The sequence below is a fragment of the Orcinus orca genome, chromosome 2 (assembly GCF_937001465.1).
Source record: "Orcinus orca chromosome 2, mOrcOrc1.1, whole genome shotgun sequence".
Lineage (NCBI taxonomy): Eukaryota > Metazoa > Chordata > Mammalia > Artiodactyla > Delphinidae > Orcinus > Orcinus orca.
In genome coordinates this window covers 147,609,673-147,633,462 of record NC_064560.1, presented here as the reverse complement: position 1 = coordinate 147,633,462, position 23,790 = coordinate 147,609,673, and positions in this window count along the sequence as shown.

Genomic DNA, 23,790 nt, shown 5'->3' with positions numbered 1-23,790 from the left:
ATGAGGTGGATGGACCTAGAGTCTGTCATACAGAGTGAAGTAAGTCAGAAAAAGAAAAACAAATACTATATGCTAACACATATATATGGAATCTAAAAAAATATATATGGTTCTGACGAACCTAGGGCCAGGACAGGAATAAAGACACAGACCTAGAGAATGGACTTGAGGACACAGGGAGTGGGAATGGTAAGCTGGGATGAAGTGAGAGAGTGGCATGGACATATATACACTACTAAATGTAAAACAGATAGCTAGTCGGAAGAAGCCTCATAGCACAGGAAGATCAGCTCGGTGCTTTGTGATCACCTTGAGGGGTGGGATAGGGAGGATGGGAGGGATATGCAAGAGAGAGGAGATACGGGGATATATGTATATGTATAGCTGATTCACTTTCTTATACAGCAGAAACTAACACACCATTGTAAAGCAATTATACTCCAATAAAGATGTTAAAAAAAAACTATAAGAAAAAGAAAACAAAAATGAACAAGCAGAGAAAGAATGTATGAAATAGAAGACAGGACCTTTGAAATTGTATAGTCATAGGAGAACAAAGAAAAAAAAAGGTGTGAAGGAAGCTTATATGAACTATGGGATACCATTAAGAAAAGCATCTCTGAATTTTTGAAGACCCAGAAGGAGAAGCCAGGGAGAAGGGGACAGAAAGTTTATTTACAAAAACAATGGCTGAGAACTACCCAAATCTGAGGAGAAATCTGCATATCTAAGTTCATGAAACTAACAGGTCACCTCAAAATTTCAATCCAAATCAGTCTTCTTTAAGACATATTAAAATAAAACTGTTTAAACTTAAAGCAAGGATTGAATTTTGAAAGTAGCAAGAAACCAAAATTCTCTCCTACAGGGAACTCACATAAGACTATCTGTGGATTTCTCAGCAAAATTCTTACAGGCCAGGAGAGAGTTGGATGATATATTAATATAATAATTTGTGAATGTACACTAATAGAAAAAGAGGTGAACTTTAACATCAAAAACATAAAGAAGGGAGTAAAAGGATAGAGATTTATATGTGATCAAAGTTAAGTGGTGGGCTTCCCTGGTGGCACAGTGGTTGGGAGTCCGCCTGCCGATGCAGGGGGCGCGGGTTCGTGCCCTGGTCCTGGACGATCCCACGTGCCACGGGGCGGCTGGGCCCAAGAGCCATGGCCGCTGGGCCTGTGCGTCCGGAGCCTGTGCTCGGCAGTGGGAGAGGCCGCGGTGGTGGGAGGCCCGCGTACCGCAAAAAAAAAAATGTTAAGTGGTTATCAGCATAAAATAGACTATTATATCTATAAAATGTTTTATGTAAGCCTCATGGTAACCACAAATAAGTAGATGTATGAAAGATAAAAGGAAATCAAAGCATACTACTACAGAAAATCATCAGTTCACAAATGAAGACAGCACAAGAGGAAGAAAAGAACAAGGGAAGTACAAAACAGAGAAACACCGATTAATAAGATGGCATTAGTAAGTCCTTACCTATTAATAGTCATTAATAATTACTTCAGATGTAAATGGAGTAATTCCCAATCAAAATGCATAGTGGCTCAATGGATGAAAAAAATAAAATATACCCTACCATATGTTGCCTACAAGAGATTCACTTTTGCTTTAAAGATATACATATGCTTAAAGGGAAGGAATGGAAAAAGATATTGCAGCCAAGTGGAAACTAAGAGATCAGGGGTAGCTCTACTTGTATCAGACAGACAGACTTTAAATCAAAAGCTTGTAACAAGAGGCAAATTTCCTTACATAATGATAAAGGGGTAAATTCATCAAGAGGATATAACAATTGTAAATATTCATGCACCTATCATCAGAACACCTAGATATATTAAGCAAATGCTAACAGATCTGAAGAGAGAAGTAGACAACAATACAATAGTAATAGAAAAGTTCTATAGCTCACTTTCAACAATGGATAGATATTCCAGACACAAAAACAATAAGGAAACATTGGACTTGAGCTATACTCTGAACCAAATAGACCTAACAGACATATACAGAACTTTCCATCTATCAGTATCAGATCACACATTTTTCTGAAGTGCACACAAAACATTCTCCAGGATAGACCATATGTTAGGTCACAAAACAAGTTTTAGCAAATTTAAGATTGAAATCATACCAAGTATCTTTTCCAACCACAATGGCATGAAACTAGAAATCAATAACAGGAATAAAACTGTAAAATTCACAAATATGTGGAAATTAAACCACTCCTAACAACCAATAGGTGAAGGAAGAAGTAAAAAGGGAAATCAAAAAATATCTTGGAGCAAACCAAAATGAAAACACAACATATCAAAACTTATGGGATGCAACAAAAGCAGTTCTAAGAGGGAAGTTTATAGAAATAAACACCTACATTAAGAAAAAAGATCTCAAATAAACAACCTAACCTTGCACTTCAAGAAACTAGAAAAGGAAGAACTAATTATGCCCAAAGTTAGCAGAAGGAAGGAAATAACAAAGATCAGAAAATAAATAAATTAGAGACCAGAAAAATAATAGAAAAGATCAACAAAACAAAGAGATGTTTTTTGAAAACATAAACAAAATTGACAAAACTTTAGCTAGCCTAAGAAAAAGAGAGAAGACTCAAATAAATGAAACTGGAAATAAAGAGAAGACATTACAAATGATACTGAAGAAGTACAAAGGATCATGAGACCACTGTGAACAATTATATGCCAACAGATTGGATAACGTAGAAGAAATGAATAAATTCCTAGAAACATACAATCTAGAAAAACTGAGTCATGAAGAAATAGAAAAATTGAGCAGATCAATTACTTCTAGGGAGATTGAATCAGTAATCAAACCGTCCCAACAAAGAAAAGCCCAGGACCAGATGGCTTCTCTGGTGAATTCTACAAAGCATTTAAAGAGGAGTAACACCAATTCTTCTCAAACTCTTCCAAAAAATTGAAGAGGAGGAAATACTCACAAAGTCATTTTACAAGGCCAGCATTACCCTGATACCAGAGACAGATAAAGACACTACAAGAAAAGAAAATTATCAGCCAACATTCCTGATGAATATAGATTTTAAAAATTCTACAAAAGTTACTAGCTAACAGAATTCATGAGCACATTAAGAGAAATGAGTGGAATTTGTCTCTGAGATGCAAGAATGGCTCAATATACCAATATACTTCAGCTGTGTTTCTCTACACTAACAATTAAATATCTGAAAAAGAAATAAAGAAAACAATCTCATTTACAATGGCATCAAAAACAATAAAATATTTAGGAATAAATATAACTTAGTAAGTGAAAGACCTGTACACTGAAAAATATGACTTTGATGAGAGAAATTAAAGATTAAGCAAATAAATGGAACAATATCCTTGGTTCATGGATTGGAAGGAGTAATATTATTTAAAATGTCCATACTACTCAAAGTTATCTATATATTCAATGCAGTCCCTATAAAAATTCCAATGGCATTTTTCACAGAAATAGAAAAAAAACCTAAAATTTATATGAACCCACAAAAGACCCTGAAAAACCAAAGCAGACCTAAGAAAGGAGAACTAAACTGGAGGTATCACATTCCTGATTTCAAAGTATTACAAAGCTATAGTAATTAAAACAATATGATACAACTGTATGGTATGTCTAAAAACAGATGTGTAGACCAATGGAACAGAATCAAGAGCCCACGTATAAACACTTATATACATGATCAACTAATATTTGACAAGAGAGCAAAACATACTTAATGGGGAAAGATCGTCTCTTTAGTGCATAGTGTTGGGAAAACTAGATAATCTAATGCAAAAGAACAAAATTGGACCACTATCTTACATCATACACAGAAATTAACTTGAGATGGATTAAAGATTTAAACATAAGACCTGAAACCATAGAACTCCTAAAAGAAAAGATAGGGAAGAGCTCTTTGATACTCATCTTGGTAACAACTTTTTGGAAATGACATGAGAAGCACAAGCAACAAAATCAAAAGTAAACAAGTGGGACTACATCAAACTAAAAAGCTTCTGCACAGCTGAGGAAACCATCAACAAAATGAAAAGGCAACCTATGGAATGGGAGAAAATATTTGCAAATTATATATTTGATAAGGAGTTCATATCAAAATTATGTAAGGAAAGTCTACTACTCAATAACAAAAAACAAACAATCCAATTAAAAAATGGGGAGAGGACCTGACAGGTCCTCTGAAAGGTGTTCAACACCACTAATCATCAGTGAAATGCAAATCAAAACCACAATGATATATCACCTTACACCTGCTAGAATGGCTATTATCAAAAAGACAAAAGATAAGTGTTGGTGAAGATGTGGAAATAAGGGAACTTATGTGCACTGTTCTTGGAAGTGTAAATTGGTGCAGCCACTATGCAAAACAGTATGGAGATTCCTCAAAAAACTACAAATAGAGTACTATATGATCTAGCAATCTCACTTCTGGGTATATATCCAAAGGAAATAAAATCAGGATCTCAAAGAAATACCTGAACTTACTTGTTCAATGCAGCGTTATTCAAAATAGCCAAGATATGTGAACAACATAAGTGTTTATCGATAGATAAAGAGATGTATTACATATATACAATGGAATATTATTCAGCCATGAGAAAGAAGGAAATATTACCATTTGAGACAACACAGATGAACCTGAGAGCATTATGCTAAGTGAAATAAGTCAGAGAAAGACAAATATTGCATGATCACACTTACATGTGGAATCTAAAAAAGTTGAGCTGATAGAAACAGAGTAGAATGGTGGTTGCTACGGGTGTGGGGTCAGAGTGATGAGGAGATATTGGTCAAAAGGCACAAACTTCCAGCTATAAGATTAATGATGTCTGGTGATCTAATGTAAAACATGGTGAATTTAGTTAACAATACTATATACTCGAAAGTTGCTGAGAGAATATGTATTAAACTTTCTCACCTCACGAAGACAAAAAAGGTAATTTTTATGTGCGGTGATGGAGGTGTTAATTAATTATACTGCGGTAATCATACATACATATGTATGTACGTTTGATACATATATATGTAGCAAATCATCACATTATACACCTTGAATTTATACAATTTTAAATGTCAATTATATCGCAGCGAAGCTGGAAAAAAAATAAAATAGCAAATATCTAGCATATGCTTGGGTCTCAAATTATTAGGTATAACATGAGAGGCTGTATATATTGCAAATACTTAAATATTACATCTCAAAACCAAAGACTCAAAGATCCCAATTTAAAGACACACACAAAAAAAACACCAAGCAAGATAAAACATTTTGTAGATAAATTTCACATTATGCCTTTAAAATGAAATGTTGAAGATTCTCATTGTTCCCATAACCACAGTAAAAGTCTCATTTTGTATGATTTTGTACAAAACAACCAATCAATTGAATTCAAACCTGAGAAAATTTTATAAGAATGTATTTTGCTCTTGACATTTTAAAGAATCTATCTATGGACTAAATGTTTCACTTTAAAATTAGTTCCTTTTGCATTTTTTTTACCACAACCAGGCCTACACTCACAGGTCTGGCTTCTAATTTAACATAGTCATTCTACTAAATTGTCTACAATTAAATTGTTAAACTAGACTATAAGATAAGTTGGCTGTTAAACTGAACAAAGTTTAACATGTATGTTTGTAATCAAGGGCTTTAAGAGAGAGATTTTTAAATCTGATGAAAGCAATATACCCTCTCAGAAATAAGCACATACTTAAAATTTGGCATAGAACTTGGGGAGTTCTCTAAATGGAGAACATCCATTAAATGTCAGTGAATCCCAGATGAAACCCATGGTTAAACAGAAAGAAGACATACAAATATCTGTATAAAATAGTATTTACTGAATCTGCAAAAAAATACCACGTACTGTCCCAGGCACTTTATATATTTAATTCAATTCTCACAATAATTCCTGTAATATACAGTAGTATCACTACTTTATAGATAAAAAAAGTAAAGAGAGTAAATGACACAGGCAGTGTCACACACCTGAAAAGATAAAATTTGACAGTCTTTCCATCATACTGTCCTGCTAACAACTTTTCTAGGATTATGTAAATATTAACTGAAAACCATGATCTGAATTTATACCCCCTTACTTTTTGGACTTTACCTGAAGTACACAATAGCACCAAGTTTTTTTATATGGCACAACCATTCCCATAAAACAGACTACACTGGAACTCACAATGGGTCCAATTTCCCATCCCGACTCCCAAGAGAGTATTTAAAGCATATTAAGTAGGTTACTGTGTTTTTAGACGTTTCTTCCCTATCACCAAGATCCTCAGAGGAAATATAAATGACAAAGACATTAAAAATGCATTTGAAGCCATTTTAAGTCCATTGTAAAATTCAGCAGTCACTCAACAATGTTTTCTTTTGTTTTCTATTTTAAAGAAGGAGCTACTTATTTTTACTCGCAGGTTCTTAAAAAAAACGGAAAAAAACAAAGCAAAGCAAAAAAACAGGATTGTTCAGAAATGTAGAGTTTACACCGTTAGCTTTTTTATGTGAACAACCTCATATGTTTTCATAAACACTGTACTCAAAGCCAACTAATCCTCAGGGAATAAGTACCTAGGCCTCCAAGAAAGATGAAATTATCTAGCCAGCCAGCTCCCAGCATTCACCTATTAAAATGAACCATAACTGAGTCTAACTTTCTGATAAAGTAAGCAGCAACCTGGATTTCAAACTCTTTCCATCCTCCCATTGAAAACTGATGATTACCCATTGAATGATAACAGCATTTGCAGCTTAAGTGAAGCAACATATACTTCTCTTCCACCCTAGTACATGTTGCTGAGTTGGTAGCTATCTACTGCCTTGTAATTTTAATGCATTCATCACGTTGTACTTTCAGATATAAATTATAAACTTTAACTAATAAAACATATCTACATTTTCATTAAGATCAATCATGAATGAAAATTTGTCACCATGTATACTGCAACAAAAATGGGCAAAACAAACTCCTGAAATTGAAAAAGATTCATCGTTCAGGTCAGGGTGATTTAAAACTATTCCTAACACTATAATGGAAAACTAATTTATGAAATTAATATAACATTCCAAGGTTATTTTCTTGATATACAGAAAATTCATACAAATCTGTGAAATAAAAACTGAAGTTTCAGTAAGAAAATAAGAGCCATGACTATAAGTAGATCATGCCCTGCCCTGCAAGTATAAGAGTAAATGCTCAATGTTAAGAATTTGGGAAATACATATATATGCAGAGAAAATTTTCAACAAATTATGACTTAAGAACCCCCCACAAGCATTGTGATATATGCCCTGAAATTCATTTTTATATATTTGTTTAATTAATGTAATTACAGAATAGAAATGATATTGTATTTATAATTTTGTTTCCACTTTCCATTCACCTTGTGATCATTTGAAAACATCCTGTAGACATATTTAAATAAACAGATCCTTTAGGGAATACGTAGGAAGTATTATAACACAATATTCAAATGACTTTCTATCACACAGATTTTAGAACATAAGGGATTCCCTGTAGGGAGTAAGGACAAAGACTTTGTCCTCTAAAATACTTTCCCAGTCTTTATATTTATAATCTTTCCAGCTGATAACTGTTTTTCTCAACTTTTGTCCTAGATTTAATTTTTCTGGGTAAATGTCACACTACCTATGCAGAATTCTGTTATTTAACATTACTTTCCTCAGAGAGTTCCCTCTTTGTGATTCCAGAAAAATAAGAATTTCATAAATTATATATAGACAGTCAATTACCAGAGTTTTCTTAAGCTAATCAGATTTTTAAAAATCCTTTATTAATTATGTAGATATTGGCAAAAACCTCCAGTTTATTTTTACTTATAGAGCTCTGACAACAGTGTGCATGTTATTTTTCAAATACATACATCCACACGACAAGAAAACAAATTCCCATTCTTAATATAGAGACCATCTCAGGATTATATTTTACAGTTCTGGGGTCAAAATCTGGTGATCTTCAAGCATCCTGGAAAACTGCATTTTTATCCAAATTATAAACATCCAAAAGTTCTAATTTTAGCACATATTATTTTAAAAATGAAAATATTATAAGACTTACATAAAGGCTATACATTTATCTCAGAATTTTTATAAAATGTTAGACTAAGAAGAAATTCCAGTTAAACAGTATCCAAACTCAGAATTTCTTGTCGTTTAAATATTTGTTTGGATCAGGGTAAATACACATGTGGATTTATTTAAAGTTATTTGCACACGTTATGAAAAAAAATTCTCAGGACTATAACTGTCTTGTACTCGAAAACATTATTGACTTCCCACTCCATAATGGATAGAGCTCAGACTCCTTCTTGGACAAGGATATGCACGGCAGGTCAGGCATCATCAGGTCCCAGTAATTGGTTGAAGCTTCCCTCTCCTATACCTTCTCTATAGCCCAGCTGACCTCTTCAGTTTCTTACAATAATCACACTAGTTCAGTACTCACAGTTTCACTTATGATTTTATTAACCATTTTGTCTATTCCATTTTGTCAAGTTCTAGAGAAGAGCCAGGCCTTTAAGATCTGTTCTTGGATTAAAATGTTCTATTAAACCTTCCCTGAATGTTTACTGTACTAGTCATACACGTTGGTTCTTGGTTAAATTCAAGTGGTCATTCTTCTTGGACTGTATTCTAATTGCCTGATATACACAAATTCCCCCTCTCTAACAAGATTGTAAGATCATAGAAGGCAATTATAAAATACCCCATGTGCAGCACACTAAGATGCAGTCTAGTAAGAATGCAATGAATACTTCTTTATTTGACCTTTTCTTCTTAAGTAATTAATGAGACTATTGCTGCAAATACTACCACAGTTGTGAAACATGCCACTATCAATGTGACCAGAAGTAGAAATGGAAAGGTTTTGAAAGGTTTTTTTTGACTGATATGTAAATACAGTCAAAATGCTTGTAATAAAATTTCATCATATCCCTGCACTTCAAAGAAGTTATATAAATAAAATAATAAGTAAATCATTAGTAAGAATTTAATACTTTCAGTACCCATCCTCATGGTAAGCATAGTATATAAATATGCTTAAAAATTAAAATACAAATATATTTATCTAAATCCAAATAATTTAGGATTTAATATTAACAAGATGAAAAGAATGGGCCCCAAATAATAGGTTTGGGGTATGTAATGTTATAATAATATGCCTTAGAAAATCTCTAAATTTGATTATATAATATTTATTCAGCCTCCTTTCTTTTGAATCTTATTTCCAACCAGTCCTATATTTCCTGGGCATATCTCACATCATAATTTGCCTATTCAAATTTTGATATAATGTTCTCTCTTAGTTAATGGAAAATATTCACAAAATAAGCAAGTTTGTATCATTTTAGGATATTAAAACAAAAACATGAAAAGATTGAGTGCTTGCTAGACAAACTCACTTAGCTGAGTAAATCAAATTTCTTTCAGTGAAATATTAAGAATTTTCCACATCACTGGCAAAGTTAAAACCATGAATCTTAAATCTATAAATGTCTAGAATTTATTGTATTCATGATCTTGCTATGCAGAGAAGGCTACCATCACTATAGAAACTTCAACTATTTTAAATATGAATCCTTTACCTAAGATGAAGTGAAAATACTATCTGAAGCTTTGCCTCCCAAGAAACAGCAAGGCAAATGAAAATATAGAGTCACTGGAAGCCCTAATGAGCATTTGATTTACTCAATAACCTAGTCCCCTTGATTTCAAATCTAGTGACCTGTCTGTAAACATCAAAGATGTTCATCAGTCATCTTGGATCTCTTCTTTGACATGCATATGGGTACATTTACTTAGTTTATTTTAAGTGTAGGCTCCCTTCCCTCAATTAGCAGCAGTTCCTTAAGAATAAAGTCTTTAATTTCTTTATTTAGTTATTCAAGTAGCCAATTCTATGCTTTAAAAGCAACAGATGCTTGCAAAATACAAATTGGAAATTGGAAAAAATATCAATATATTTAAATTCACTCATGGTAGATTTACAAAGTGGGAAATTTGGTAGAGGTCATTGAAGAAACTTTGCCCAAGTTAAACTTCATTTTAAATAGTAACTAATAATTACTACAGGCAGAGATATTTTGTTTGTTTGTTTTGTTCATTCTTGTATCTCTAGTGCCTCATGCATTGTAGGTACACTTATATTTGCTGAATGAATAAATGGGTAATTTTCTTAAATTAATGGGGGACACTAATCATGTGATGTATATTACAAATACCATGTACTATAAATGTTTAAAAATCTATTATGTCAAAATCTTCATGCCTTTTCTTGACTGCATTAAACTTATTATCCATGGTAACAGGAAGTGGGAATAGTTTTGGTATTTTAAATTTACAAACACCTTCTACACCTTCTAAACTTTTCCCACATTCTTCAGTGCAGAGTGGCTAACTTATAGTATAAAGCTAAAAGTTAGTCCCAAAGACCCTATAAGTGAAATGGTCAATCCTAAAAAGCAAAGAGTTTTATATATCTTCTATCTTAAGTCTAACTGCCAGCTAAACACCAAAGATGAATAATTTTTTAATCCTTTAGTCCAATTCTACTGAAGTCATTTATGAAAAACTTTTCCTTGTTTTACACTGCACCAACTATAAGAGGTATCAAAGAAATATGTTCTTGCACCAGGAGAATTCACAAAGATGATAGAAAACAAGACACAACAGCACAGACTCTATTGTGAAATTGTGGTCTAATGACTATAAAACTACGACTTAGTCTTTGGATTTTAAAAGTAAGTAATATTTTGATTACTAGTAACCTATCTTGTTTGTTAACATGAAGTGCAGGACTCATGATTTTAAAACTCTAAATGCATTTTTACTTTTAATAGTCACTAGCTAATAATTACGGTACAAAATTAAAATTAAAGTTTATAATTGAGGTATAACAAATGAGTGTGAGCAGATCTTACCTGATATTTGCTAACTGTTCTCATCTACCACTGCTATACTCTTCAAAATTCAAAACTTTTATTTTATACTTTTAAAGAGAATATGTTAATTCAAGAAGCCATTGATAAAGAACTTAATTCCTAATAGTGTTCTTTTTCTCTAGCAATAGCTTTTAGCAGCACAGGACTTGTTATCCATAGAAATAAATGCTGTCAGTCATTCAAAATTTTTTGAGTATCTCTATATGTGAGGCATTGTTACAGGGACTGGGATAGAACAGTTAAGCAGAGAGACAAAGTCCTTCCTTCACAGGTTCTTTTCTATAACTTATATTCCAGTAAGGATGACAAAGATAAGTAAACAAATAATTTAAGTGCTAATTAGTATAGGAGGATAAAAAGCAACTAGGACACTACTGAGGGGAACTGCCGCTAGATAACAAAGTAAAGCATGTCTAAGGAAATGGCACTGATACTGAAACTTCATTAAAAATACTCTATGTGACTATGCGAGCGAGTGAGCCACTCAACGAATTTGTTGAAGAGTTTTTGTAGATAAAAGAGAAAACAAGTTTAGAGATCCCTGGAGGGAGGATGCTTAGCATCATCCAGTTATAGCAAGAAGCCCAGGGTGACTAGAAATATGGAATATAGGGAAAGAGTTGTGCAAGAAGGCACTAAGACAAGCGGAGGACAGATTTTGTAAGGCATTGTAGGCCATCTTAAATGGTAAGGGGCAGTTTTGATTCTAAGTGCAATGGGAAGCAATTAGAGAGTTCTAAACAGAGAAGTAATATTATATGATTTAATACCACTTAATGTGTGTTTACTATTGCTAGGCAATTTGCTAAATGATTTACAAATATTATTTAATTATTATATCAATCCAATAAAGTCAATCTTACTATTCCCATTTTACAGAATAGAAAACTGAGGTAGAAGGGAATTATGGGACTCAAATTACAAAAATACCAAGTGCTGGGACAGATATTCTAACCTAAGTTCTCCATTATAGACCCTGGACTCACCACTGTCCTACCCTCCTAATGGCGTTAGGTTCCTCAGGACACAACAACACAGTTGAATAGGGCCAAAGGGGAAAGTGGTAATTTTCACACAGTTCACAGAAGAGAAATCAAATGTATAGCTAGAATAAAATATTCCTTGAAACTAAAGCTCTGGGATATTTTAGTTCTCATTACAAGTCATCAGTTTGGTTTAAATTAATTTTTATAAGCTTTCTTAAAGGTGTCAGCAATTGTTACTTTCTACGACTTTTTTTTTCTCCTTAAGGGCATAATAATTACCTCAAACATCTTTGAATCCTCTACATTCCCTAGCACACAGTGCCTTGCAGGAAGTGGGAGCTTTAGAGTACTTGTTGAACAAATGATACATTACAAAATTACAAAAAAATTCTTCTTCAGTACCTGGCACCATGAGAAACCTTAGACCTAACGATCAGCTGATGCTGGTTCTTAGTGAAACCAGTTTTCAGGGAATTTATATTGAACTTGAAATTGTACTTTAAGAAATCTTCAAAGTGTCTTTAAAGGTTTTTCAAAATCTGGCCCTAGACATTTTTCACTTTAACCATTTTTAGATGTTTCCCTGATTTTTAAAACATCAGTTACCCAGTAGCTATATTAAAGCTCTTGCCTTTTGTTTGAATTAACTAGAAAATTTCACAGGACCATTGTCAGTTGGATAAATACATCACGTCCCCTGAAAATTTCCTACTCCCTTCTGAAATTCTCAGGAGGATTTGTAACAGTAACCCCTTTCCATTAAGTTCTGATCCTTCTGGGTAATTTCTTGTTTCTTTCAGGATAAAATGTATTGGCAACAGCTTTGATGTCTTTATGTTGTTTTAGCCTTTCTTCTTTAAGAAGCAGTTTTTGTTCATTCTTGGCTCTCAGGACATGCTTTATGTAACATCAGCATGAAAAGAATTAGAATGGAAATGTATATCCCTTTTTGGAACTGTGTCTATTTACCTAATATAAAAGATACAGCAGTTTTTCAAAAGCCTAGCGGAACAATGCTGTACTCTTCTCAATTTCACAGTAACAGCTGAGCTGTGACAAAACTCTTTGACAAGAATGAATATTAAGTCAGGACAAGAAGATAGATAATACAGACTTTTCTTACTGAAATAAAAAATTAATGACAAATGTATTTTAAAATAAAAACTGATAGGGCTTCCCTAGTGGCTCAGTGGTTGAGAGTCCGCCTGCCGATGCAGAGGACACGGGTTCGTGCCCCCGTCTGGGAAGATCCCACATGCCGCAGAGTGGCTAGGCCCATGAGCCATGGCCATTGAGCCTGCGCGTCCGGAGCCTGTGCTCCGCAACGGGGGAGGCCACAACAGTGAGAGGCCCACATACTGCAAAAAAAATGAAAATAAAAAAATTAAAACTGATAAATAACTAAAACATGGCTTAAAAGATGAGATATAAATGATCAGAAAAAAATTTTGAAATGGTTTGATTCTCCAATCTTTAAATGAATGACTTCATTTTCTCAATGGTAATGACACATACTTTCATGTCATCCATCTTTTTTTTTTTTTCCCTTTCCACACCAACCTCTCAGGAATTATAATCAACCAATATTTATGGAATATCTACTACGGGTCTAGAATTATGCTAGTCAAAATTATCCATAATGCAGAACTTCCCCTCAAAAGACGTCTTGTTGTTGAAACAATAGTAACATAACAGAAGTGGGAAAAACAAAATGATTAAGGGCTAGATCATATGCCATGGTGAAAAGTGTAATAGGATTCCAACATAGGAGATATCCATATGAACTGGAATAGTCTGGGGTAGAATTATGAAAGAAAACATTATATTGAACTAAATATTTAAATATAAAGAAAGACAAATTCACAATTTAACTCCTTAACTAGGCCTAGAGACCATATATAATCTGCTCCTTCCTACTTCTCAGTCCTCATCTCCCGGCACTCTCCCCTCTCCAGCCACAACTGCCTTTGTTATCCATTGGTGGACTCATACACATGGCTCAGGTCAATGTACACAAAAAGTTCAAAAAATGAGTCTGAACCCCCCTTAAGAACTACTGTAAATGACATTTTATTGGTGTCCATAAAAACCCTGGATCACACTATGGATCATAAATTAAGTGTGATTAAAACCCAAACTAAGGGCAAAAATGTTTCACAGAGATTAAACGAAATATTAGAGAAAGCAGTCTCTTAGATCACTTGCTTTCAAATGATCATATTGGCACATTTTCAGATATACCTGACTCATATAAAAATATTCTGATTCAGAAAATCTGTAGCAACAAAAGCATAGAAAACATAAGCCAAATATTTGTGGAGGTTTGCAGCATGGCCTTTCCCCACATTTTTCAGTGTATTCACTGGCCTATCACGGCACCTTGAACTTATTAATTACTCAGTAAATATTTATTAAGTAAATTGATGCATAAATGAAGAAATGAATGAGTCATGTCATTTGCTTTTTAACTAGGCTGAGCTATGATAGCCTGGGAAAATGCCCTAGCCTTGTACACTCACACTCATATGGTTTTAACATGTATAACTACTATTTGTTAAAAGAGGTTCACAAATTGGACCTTGTGGGATTTTTAATGTTCTCGATATTTCAAATACCCTATCACATTAACTTAGGTTTTAGGAAATGTACTATTGTTGTTCACTTCTGAGTCTCCACCTGACAAAATCTTATTCTTTAAAACCCAGCTCAAAAACAAAATTCTTAGGCTTCCCTGGTGGCGCAGTGGTTGGGAGTCAGCCTGCCAATGCAGGGGACGCCGGTTCGTGCCCCGGTCCAGGAGGATCCCACATGCCGCGAGGCGGCTGGGCCCGTGGGCCATGGCCTCTGGGCCTGCGTATCCGGAGCCTGTGCTCCACAGCGGGAGAGGCCGCGGCAGTGAGAGGCCTGCATACCGCAAAAAAAAAACCCCAAAAACCCCCCAAAACACAAAATTCTCTGTAAAATCATATCTAGATCCAGCAATTCCCTTTTTAAACTTTATCCCAAGGAAATAATTGGTCAGGTGTGTAGAGATGTACAAGGGTGTTCATCACAGCATTGTCTGTAAAAGGAAAAATAAACCTGAGTCAAAAAAATTATAATGGTAAATAAACTGTGACTTATTCATTCACCACCACTGTAGAGTCAGCAAAAATAATGATTGATATCCTTTAGAAAAATAGTCACAAAATATTGGTAAGTAAAAAGAGTATGGGAAATATATTTTCAATGTAGATTTATATAAATGGAGGTCAGGAAAAATGAATGTTTTCCAACATCAAATCACATTGAAATGTTAAAAGTGATTAATTCTGAGTGGAGGGATTATATATGATTCATAAAGAATTGTTACCCATTTTTAAATTTTTCTACAATAAACATGTTTTACTTGTGTTATTTCAGAAAGGGACAAATAAAAAGAAAAGAACTGTTATTAATCCTTAGCTTATCATGTTTTCCCACTTGGATTTGACTTCTAAGAAACACAGACTCAAATTTAAAGCCGGTCACTAGCAATATATCAGATCCTATGGCGTACAGTTTGTGTACTAACCTTATATCTGGCTTCATATTATCTTTAAACTTTGTTTTCATCCTGGTTCCTTCAACTCATTTTATCTTCTTATCTTTTTTATGCTTGTATAAGTGCTGTGGTTTCAAAGATCATGGCACTTCATCAATAGTGTGGTTTAGGGAAGACTGGGTACCAGCTCCAACAGGGTACAACGAGGGCAGCATTTATCTCAGTGAATCCAACACAATTTATTCTAGTCTTCAGCCTCGTCAATTCATAAAACTGATTTTTATCAGTCCACTAAAAATGGATTTGTCTCTCCAGGACAAGTTCCCAGATATCAATGTAAAGTACAATGGCAGTGTATTGATTCACAGTAAGAAATAAATCTGTCATTTATACCAAATGTTCATATTAATATGACCAGCTGACTCCCATCCTGTAGGAAAACTACAGAGGGAGCCAAATTATCAAAAGCTTGCTTGGTTGTCACGGAATCAGAAAAAGGAACACGTTTAATATTAAGGAATGGCTCTCAGTTAAGGTATCTTTAGGCATTCTTATACACTGTAAGAAAGAAACAGCCTTGCCAAGGATCTCAGAATTTTAGAGAAACAGTGAGCCATAGTGAAGTGGTTAAGAACATGTGCTTTTGAGAAAGGCAAAGTGATTTCAGATCCAATTTTGACCATGTTCTCTCAATGTGAACTTGAACTCTAAGCCTCAGTTTTCTGAAAATTATGTTTTTAGGTAACAACTGAGTTGGCTTTAATTTAAAACACTTTAAGCTGAGGATTTGCTATACCAAGTGTAATTGTTTTAGTAGGAAGTATTAACTAATTAGGCTGTAAAAATAAAATGGTTATTTTTGAAATAACTAAAATCTGTCATATCTCTGTATTCCAACTAGATACTGGGCTCTCTTAGTGACATCTCAAATAACTTTCAGTCTCTTTTAGTTATTTAAACAGTCTCATTTTCATATTAAGATTTAATCCTTTCATTTTGAAGTTTCAAAACACATAGGTATTTGAAGGCTTTCTCTATACCCACAATAATATACTGGTGATTCCAGAACAGATACTAAAAATGTGATCTATATACTGGTGTTTATCTGATAACTGATTGTAACCACACTGTAATAGGATAAGGAGTTTGTACCAGAATGAAAGCCAATTTCATTACTAAGCACAGTTTGTAGTTCGAATGAAAAAAAAAGAAGACAAATCCAAAATTACAGTTAGAATTTCCATACACTCCTCTCAGTAATTAAGAGAATAAGTAGAAAACCAATAAAAATGTAGAACACTTTAAAATACTATGATACAAATTGACCTAATTGGTGTTTACAGGGCATGCCACTCAACAAAAGCAAACTGAAAATTCCTCCAAGTATGCATGGATAATATTTTGAACTGGATGATAATTAAGACATAAAAATTAAAATGTATAGGATGCAACTAAGATTGTGTTTAGAGAAGAATTTATAGCTATAATTGCTTATGTTAGTAAAAAATAAAGATCTAAAAGCTTTAATCTCCTACTTTAAAAAAACTTTAAAGAGAAAAGCAAATCAAAAGTAAGTAGAAGGAGGAAAATGATCAAAATAAGAGAAGAAATTAGTTAAATAGAATAAAAATAGAGAAAAAAATCCCAAAACTACTTCTTTGAAAATAATCAAGAGATATAAAACTCTAGTTAGAATAAGAAAAAAAGAGAAGACATGAATTTTCAATGTCAATTTTAAAAAGACAGCAAATAACTAGTCAACCTACAGACTGACAAAAGATAATCAGGGGATATTATGAATAGCTTTATACCAATAAATTCAACAGTTTAGATAAAATGGGTATCACTAAAGATGTAGCCAATATTAAAAGAAAAGACAAATTTATGAACAACTTCATGGCAATAGTTTCAAAAACCTACATGAAATAGGAAAATTTCATGAAAGGCACAAGTCACCAAAACTAACACAGGACATCCAGATGGCTTACCTGGTGAATTCTCACAAGCATTTAAAGAAGAAGAATAATACAGTTTTATAGCAACTTTTCCAAAATTTCAAAGAAGGGGAAAATTCCCAACTAATTTTGTGAAGACAATGTTACCCTGAAACCAAAACCAGACAAAGACATCACAAGAGAGAAAACTGTAGAGAAACACCTCCAATATAGATGCAAATATAGACATGAGTCCTTAAAATATTAACAAATCAAATTCAACAATATATAAAAAGAATAATACATTACCAGTTGGGGTTTATTCCAAGAAATCAAGGCTACCTCAACCTTTGAAAATCAATCAATATAATTCACTCTATCAACATACTGAAAAAGAATTGCATGATCATCTAATAGATACAAAAAAGTCATACAACAGATTATAATAAGCATTCATTATAAAAATTCTAGAAAACTAGTAATAAATGGAAAGTTCCACAACCTGATAAAGAGCATTTACAAGAAAACTGACAGCTAACATTATACTTAATATGAAATACTGAATTCTTTTCCCCTAAAATTAGGAAGAAAGCAAGAGTGTCTACTCTCATCACTACTATTCATGATGTGCTCAAAGAACTAACCAGTGTAATTTAGTAAAGTAAAGACAAGGCAAACTGATTAGAAAGAAAGAGGTAAAGTTCTGTTTATTTGCCAACAAAATGATGGTGTATGTAGAAAACTGTATGGAACAAAAAGTTACTAGAACCAATAACCATGTTTGGCAAGGTCACAGGAAATAAGGTGATCTTGAGAAATGAAACATTTTTCCACAAAAAGACTTGTATATAAATGTCCTTAGCAGCTTTATTTATAATTACCAAAAACTAGCAACAATTCAAATTTCTATCAAGAGTTGAACGGATAAACAAAATGCAGTATATCCACACATTAACATATAACATAAAAAGCATATAACATACCAAGCAAACTGTGGACACATTCAACAACATTATGCAGAGAAAAAAAAATCTAGGCACAAAAGTATACATACATTATAATTCCATTTTTATTAAATGCTATAAAAGACAAATCTAATCTATCATGACAGAATGCTGATCAGTGTTTTCTTGAGGCTGGAGTAGAGACTGACCAAGAAGATATTCACCTGGAAGAAATTCACCTTTCATGTATTAAGAAAATTGATTTCAATTTGAAAACAGTCCCCAAAAAGTAACTCCAGGCCCATGTGGCTTACCTGGTAAATTTTATTCAGCAACAAATAGAAATGAACTACTAACACACGCAGCAACAGAGATGAATCTCAAGGATATTTTGCTAAGTGAAAAAAGCCAGCAATAAAGGCTACATATTGATTCCACTTATATGAAATGCTTACAAAAGGATAAGTTACAGAGACAGAAAGCAGAACAACAATGAAACCAGAGTTCACCTGCATGAGGGAACTTTTGGGACTGATCAAATTGCTCTAAAAGTGGATTGTGGTGATGGCTGCAGAACTTATAAATTCACTAGAATTCACTGAATTGTATACTTATAATAGATGACTTTTATAGTGTGAAAATTAAAGCTAAAAAAATTATGGGAACAAAAATGATTATAAGTAAAATCTTAGGGAAAAATAACTATATACCAGGAAAATACTATACCAAAAGAAATCTCAGATCACAGTATTAATATCTAAACAAACACAGTATGTGTAAATAATGGTTTTTCTATAATTTTCAAAAAACGTATCAAAACTTTGATACACTGTATTCAAACACTATTTTAGAATATATTACATCACCTGTATGATCATTATTATTTTTTTGCGGTATGTGGGGCTCTCACTGTTGTGGCCTCTCCCGTTGCGGAGCACAGGCTCCGGACGCGCAGGCTCAGCGGCCATGGCTCACGGTCCCAGCCACTCCGTGGCATGTGGGATCTTCTCGGACTGGGGCACGAACCTGTGTACCCTGAATCGGTAGGTGGACTCTCAACCACTGCACCACCAGGGAAGCCCTGTATGATCATTATTTATTGAAACTACTCGTAAAATATTGGTGCTAAGCTGCAGTCATTTCCCTAATTTTATTCCTATTTTCCTCTATCACAGTTTTTCCTCATTAGTTTTCACAAAGTCAAATGATAAATAGTTCTAGCACTTTTGTTTTGGAAGAGGGAAACTAAAGCTCAGAGAAGTGGAACAAATTTCCAAACATGACTCTAGTGGGTTTCTTAATTAAGAATATCAAACCCAATATCCCTTAGTACATTGCCTTTCTGCTGCTGAATTAGGTACATTTTCATTTTAGATACAAATACAAACATTTATTGCCCATCCTCTCCTTACCAGTAAAAAAACCAGAATATACCCTCATATATAAAATGAAAATTAAATCATAATCTATTCTGATAGCTATGTTACCTTCAGTTTTTCTGGGCTCTGTGTGTGTGTTATTTTAAAGTTATAAACAACCACTCTTGGATGTCATAGTAGATAACCAAATGCACCCTTGTCCAGGTCTATAAACATTAGATGACACCAAGGGGAACCAACCTGCCTAAGATAACAATTCAGTAGGGCAGCATTTTCTGTCAAGTCATAATTATGAATATTTTTATGATCCTGTTTGAGACTTCAGCAACTCTCCTAATCGGTCTCAAAAGTTATCCATGGGACCTGAACAAAGCAGCAGAGGAAACAATATGAACACTTTATGATGGTTGCTTTCTTCCAGAATGCGTAATTAAAGTTAACCTTCCCACACTCCAGTCAATTGAAAGATGGTCAGAAAGAGAGATCAACCACTGACAGCGATGGATTCATACAAGTTATATAATTATCCATGGATTTTGTGGGGAAAGGATTTTAGTTTATGTATGGCATAAGAAAAAAAATAATCTGATTTACCTTCCTGATATCCTAGAAAAGCAGCACTAGATCTTACATTAGAGAGAGAGAGAGAAGTAACAGAGAAGGAAACAGATCTTGTAATTTTTAAGTTATTATCCCCTTGGCCTTGATACTTGCACTAAAATAAAGTATCTTCTTGCACAGAATAAACTCCTTAACAAAAAGGAGGGGAGGGCTTCCCTGGTGGCGCAGTGGTTGAGAGTCCGCCTGCCGATGCAGGGGACACGGGTTCGTGCCCCGGTACAGGAAGATCCCACGTGCTGCGGAACGGCTGGGCCCGTGAGCCATGGCCGCTGAGCCTGCGCGTCCGGAGCCTGTGCTCCGCAACGGGAGAGGCCACAACAGTGAGAGGCCTGCATACAGCCAAAAAAAAAAAAAAAAAGCTGCTATAAATACTTGAATCACTATGGTTTTAGTGAAGTTTTTTCCTTTTGTGAAAAGTAAATAACAGTGGTATGGATTGCATACAGCAAAATGTAGCAGAATTAGGGAGAAATTCTCAAAGGATTAAAATTATATGCATTTATAGGAATATATATATATGTATAAGTAGATTCTGACTGAATCTAAGTCTATCAAGGTAATAAATACTGGCGGAAGGGGCTAAATTTTCATTTAATCCTGCTTTACTCCTGTACAAATGTATACATTGACCTGGGTCACCATAAACTGAGATGAAAGAAATGAACTCATAACCTCACTAGGTCAGACAGGTATCTTGGCTGAGTGAGCATCAAGAAAGAAAAGCTGTGTAAAAAAGCATTTTCTCTGTAAGCAAACCTATATAAATCACCTTTCATGAAACTACCCAGAATATCATGGAGAGAAAATACTTTAGGTGAAGGCCTTCCTCAGAAAATGATACTTAGAAACACCGAATAACTTATGAAGACAACTTTTCCTTCCCTCACCAAAATAACTGAAATTGTATCAAGGAGCTGTGAGAGGTTAAGCATGATCATGTCACAAAATATCTTGGTTGCCCAGCATGATTCACAGAGCTCCAGAAAGGGACAGTCCAGATCTGAAAATAAAGAGAAAAGAAAAACTACCAACATCGCATTTTCTCAGAGTAGTGGGCCTCTCTTAAAACTATTGTGGCAAATTAAGAGATACCATATAATTTGACAGGAAGGCTTAGCATAAAATAAATAATTTGCCCCATGTGGTACCATTGCCTTAATGGGGTAAAAATTCATTAGTAACATTATTAACATCTTGGCCACCGTAAGATATGTTAAGAGAATATGAGAATCTATGTGTCATACTAACAAAAATCTCATCTCAATTTTTCAGATACCACTAGATTAGTTTTCACAGTCATAATTTCTAGACAAGAAAAGAATGTCCAACCGGACATTTTGAAAAACACAACAGCTTCAGTATGGCTTATTATTATAGTCACATCCCTAGTCCATGTCAAACTTTGCACCAAACCAGCCAAAGCCAGTAAGTTCCTAGTGCAATTCCAGTATTGTTGATCAAGGACAAGTGCCTAATAGTTTTCATTCCAGGACATCTTTTTATCAACAGCTTTATATACACAGAAAATACTAACTGAAATTTACACACTGAAAGTTCAAACATAACTGTGAATAAGAATTATCTAAACAGAATTCATCAACTCTTCCTACAATCAAGGCCCTTTCCCAGCCTTCCAATTACCATCTGCAGCAGACTCCCTTCTCCTCCAGCTTGGCTGCCCTTCATAGTTAATCAAATACCTGTCTATTAAACCTCTGAAAGTAACTGTGGTCTGTGAATGACCTGCATCTGAATCATCTTGAGTCCTTGTTTAGATATATATTGCTGTGCCCCACTCCAGACCTATCAAATCTGAACATGTGAAATCCCTGGAATTTGCATTTTGGAACACTCTTCTAGTACTCATCTGTACTCCAGAGTTTCAAAATAATCCATCTGAAGCTTGCTTTTAAGTTCCCCCTGCTCTTCTCTAGTATGGATTCTTTTTTTTTTAACATCTTTATTGGAGTATAACTGCTTTATAATATTGTGTTAGTTTCTGCTGTATAACAAAGTGAATCAGCTATATGTATACATATATCCCCATATACCCTCCCTCTTGCGTCTCCCTCTCACCCTCCCTATCCCACCTCTCTAGGTGATCACAAAGCACGGAGCTGATCTCCCTGTGTGATGCAGCTGCTTCCCACTAGCTATCTATTTTACATTTAGTAGTGTATATATGTGAATGCTACTCTCTCACTTTGTTGAGGCTTACACTTCCCCCTCCCCATGTCCTCAAGTCTACTCTCTGCGTCTTTATTCCTGTCCTGCCTTTAGGTTCATCAGAACCCTTTTTTTTTTTTTTTTTTTAGATTCCATATATATGTGTTAGCATATGGTATTTGTCTTTCTCTTTCTGACTTACTTCACTCTGTATGACAGACTCTAGGCCCATCCACCTCACTACAAATAACTCAATTTCATTTCTTTTTATGGCTGAGTAATATTCCATTGTATATATGTGCCACATCTTCTTTATCCATTCATCTGTCGATGGACACTTAGGTTGCTTCCATGTCCTGGCTATTGTAAATAGTGCTGCAATGAACATTGTTGTACATGACTCTTTTTGAATTATGGTTTTCTCAGGGTATACGCCCAGTAGATTGCTGGGTCATATGGTAGTTCTATTTTTAGTTTTCTAAGGAACCTCCATACTGTTCTTCATAGTGGGTGTATCAGTTTACATTCCCAGCAACAGTGCAAGAGGGTTCCCTTTTCTCCACACCCTCTCCAGCATTTATTGTTTCTAGATTTTTTGATGCTGGCCATTCTGACCGGTGTGAGATGATACCTCATTGTAGTTTTGATTTGCATTTCTCTAATGATTAGTGATGTTGAGCATCCTTCCATGTGTTTGTTGCCAATCTGTATATCTTCTTTGGAGAAATGTCTATTTAGATCTTCTGCCCATTTTGGGATTGGGTTTTTGCTTTTTTGATATTGAGCTGCATAAGCTGCTTGTAGATTTTGGAGATCAATCCTTTGTCAGTTGCTTCATTTGCAAACATTTTCTCCCATTCTGAGGGTCGTCTTTTCATCTTGTTTATGGTTTCATTTGCTGTGCAAAAGCTTTTAAGCTTCATTAGGTCCCATTTGTTTATTTTTGTTTTTATTTCCATTCTCTAGGAGGTGGGTCAAAGAGGATATTGCTGTGATTTATGTCATAGAGTGTTCTGCCTATGTTTTCCTCTAAGAGTTTTATAGTGTCTGGACTTACATTTAGGTCTTGAATCCATTTTGAGTTTATTTTTGTCTATGGTGTTAGGGAGAGTTCTAATTTCATTGTTTTACATGTAGCTGTCCAGTTTTCCCAGCACCACTTATTGAAAAGGCTGTCTTTTATCCATTGTATATTCTTGCCTCCTTTATCAAAGATAAGGTGACCATATGTATGTGGGTTTATCT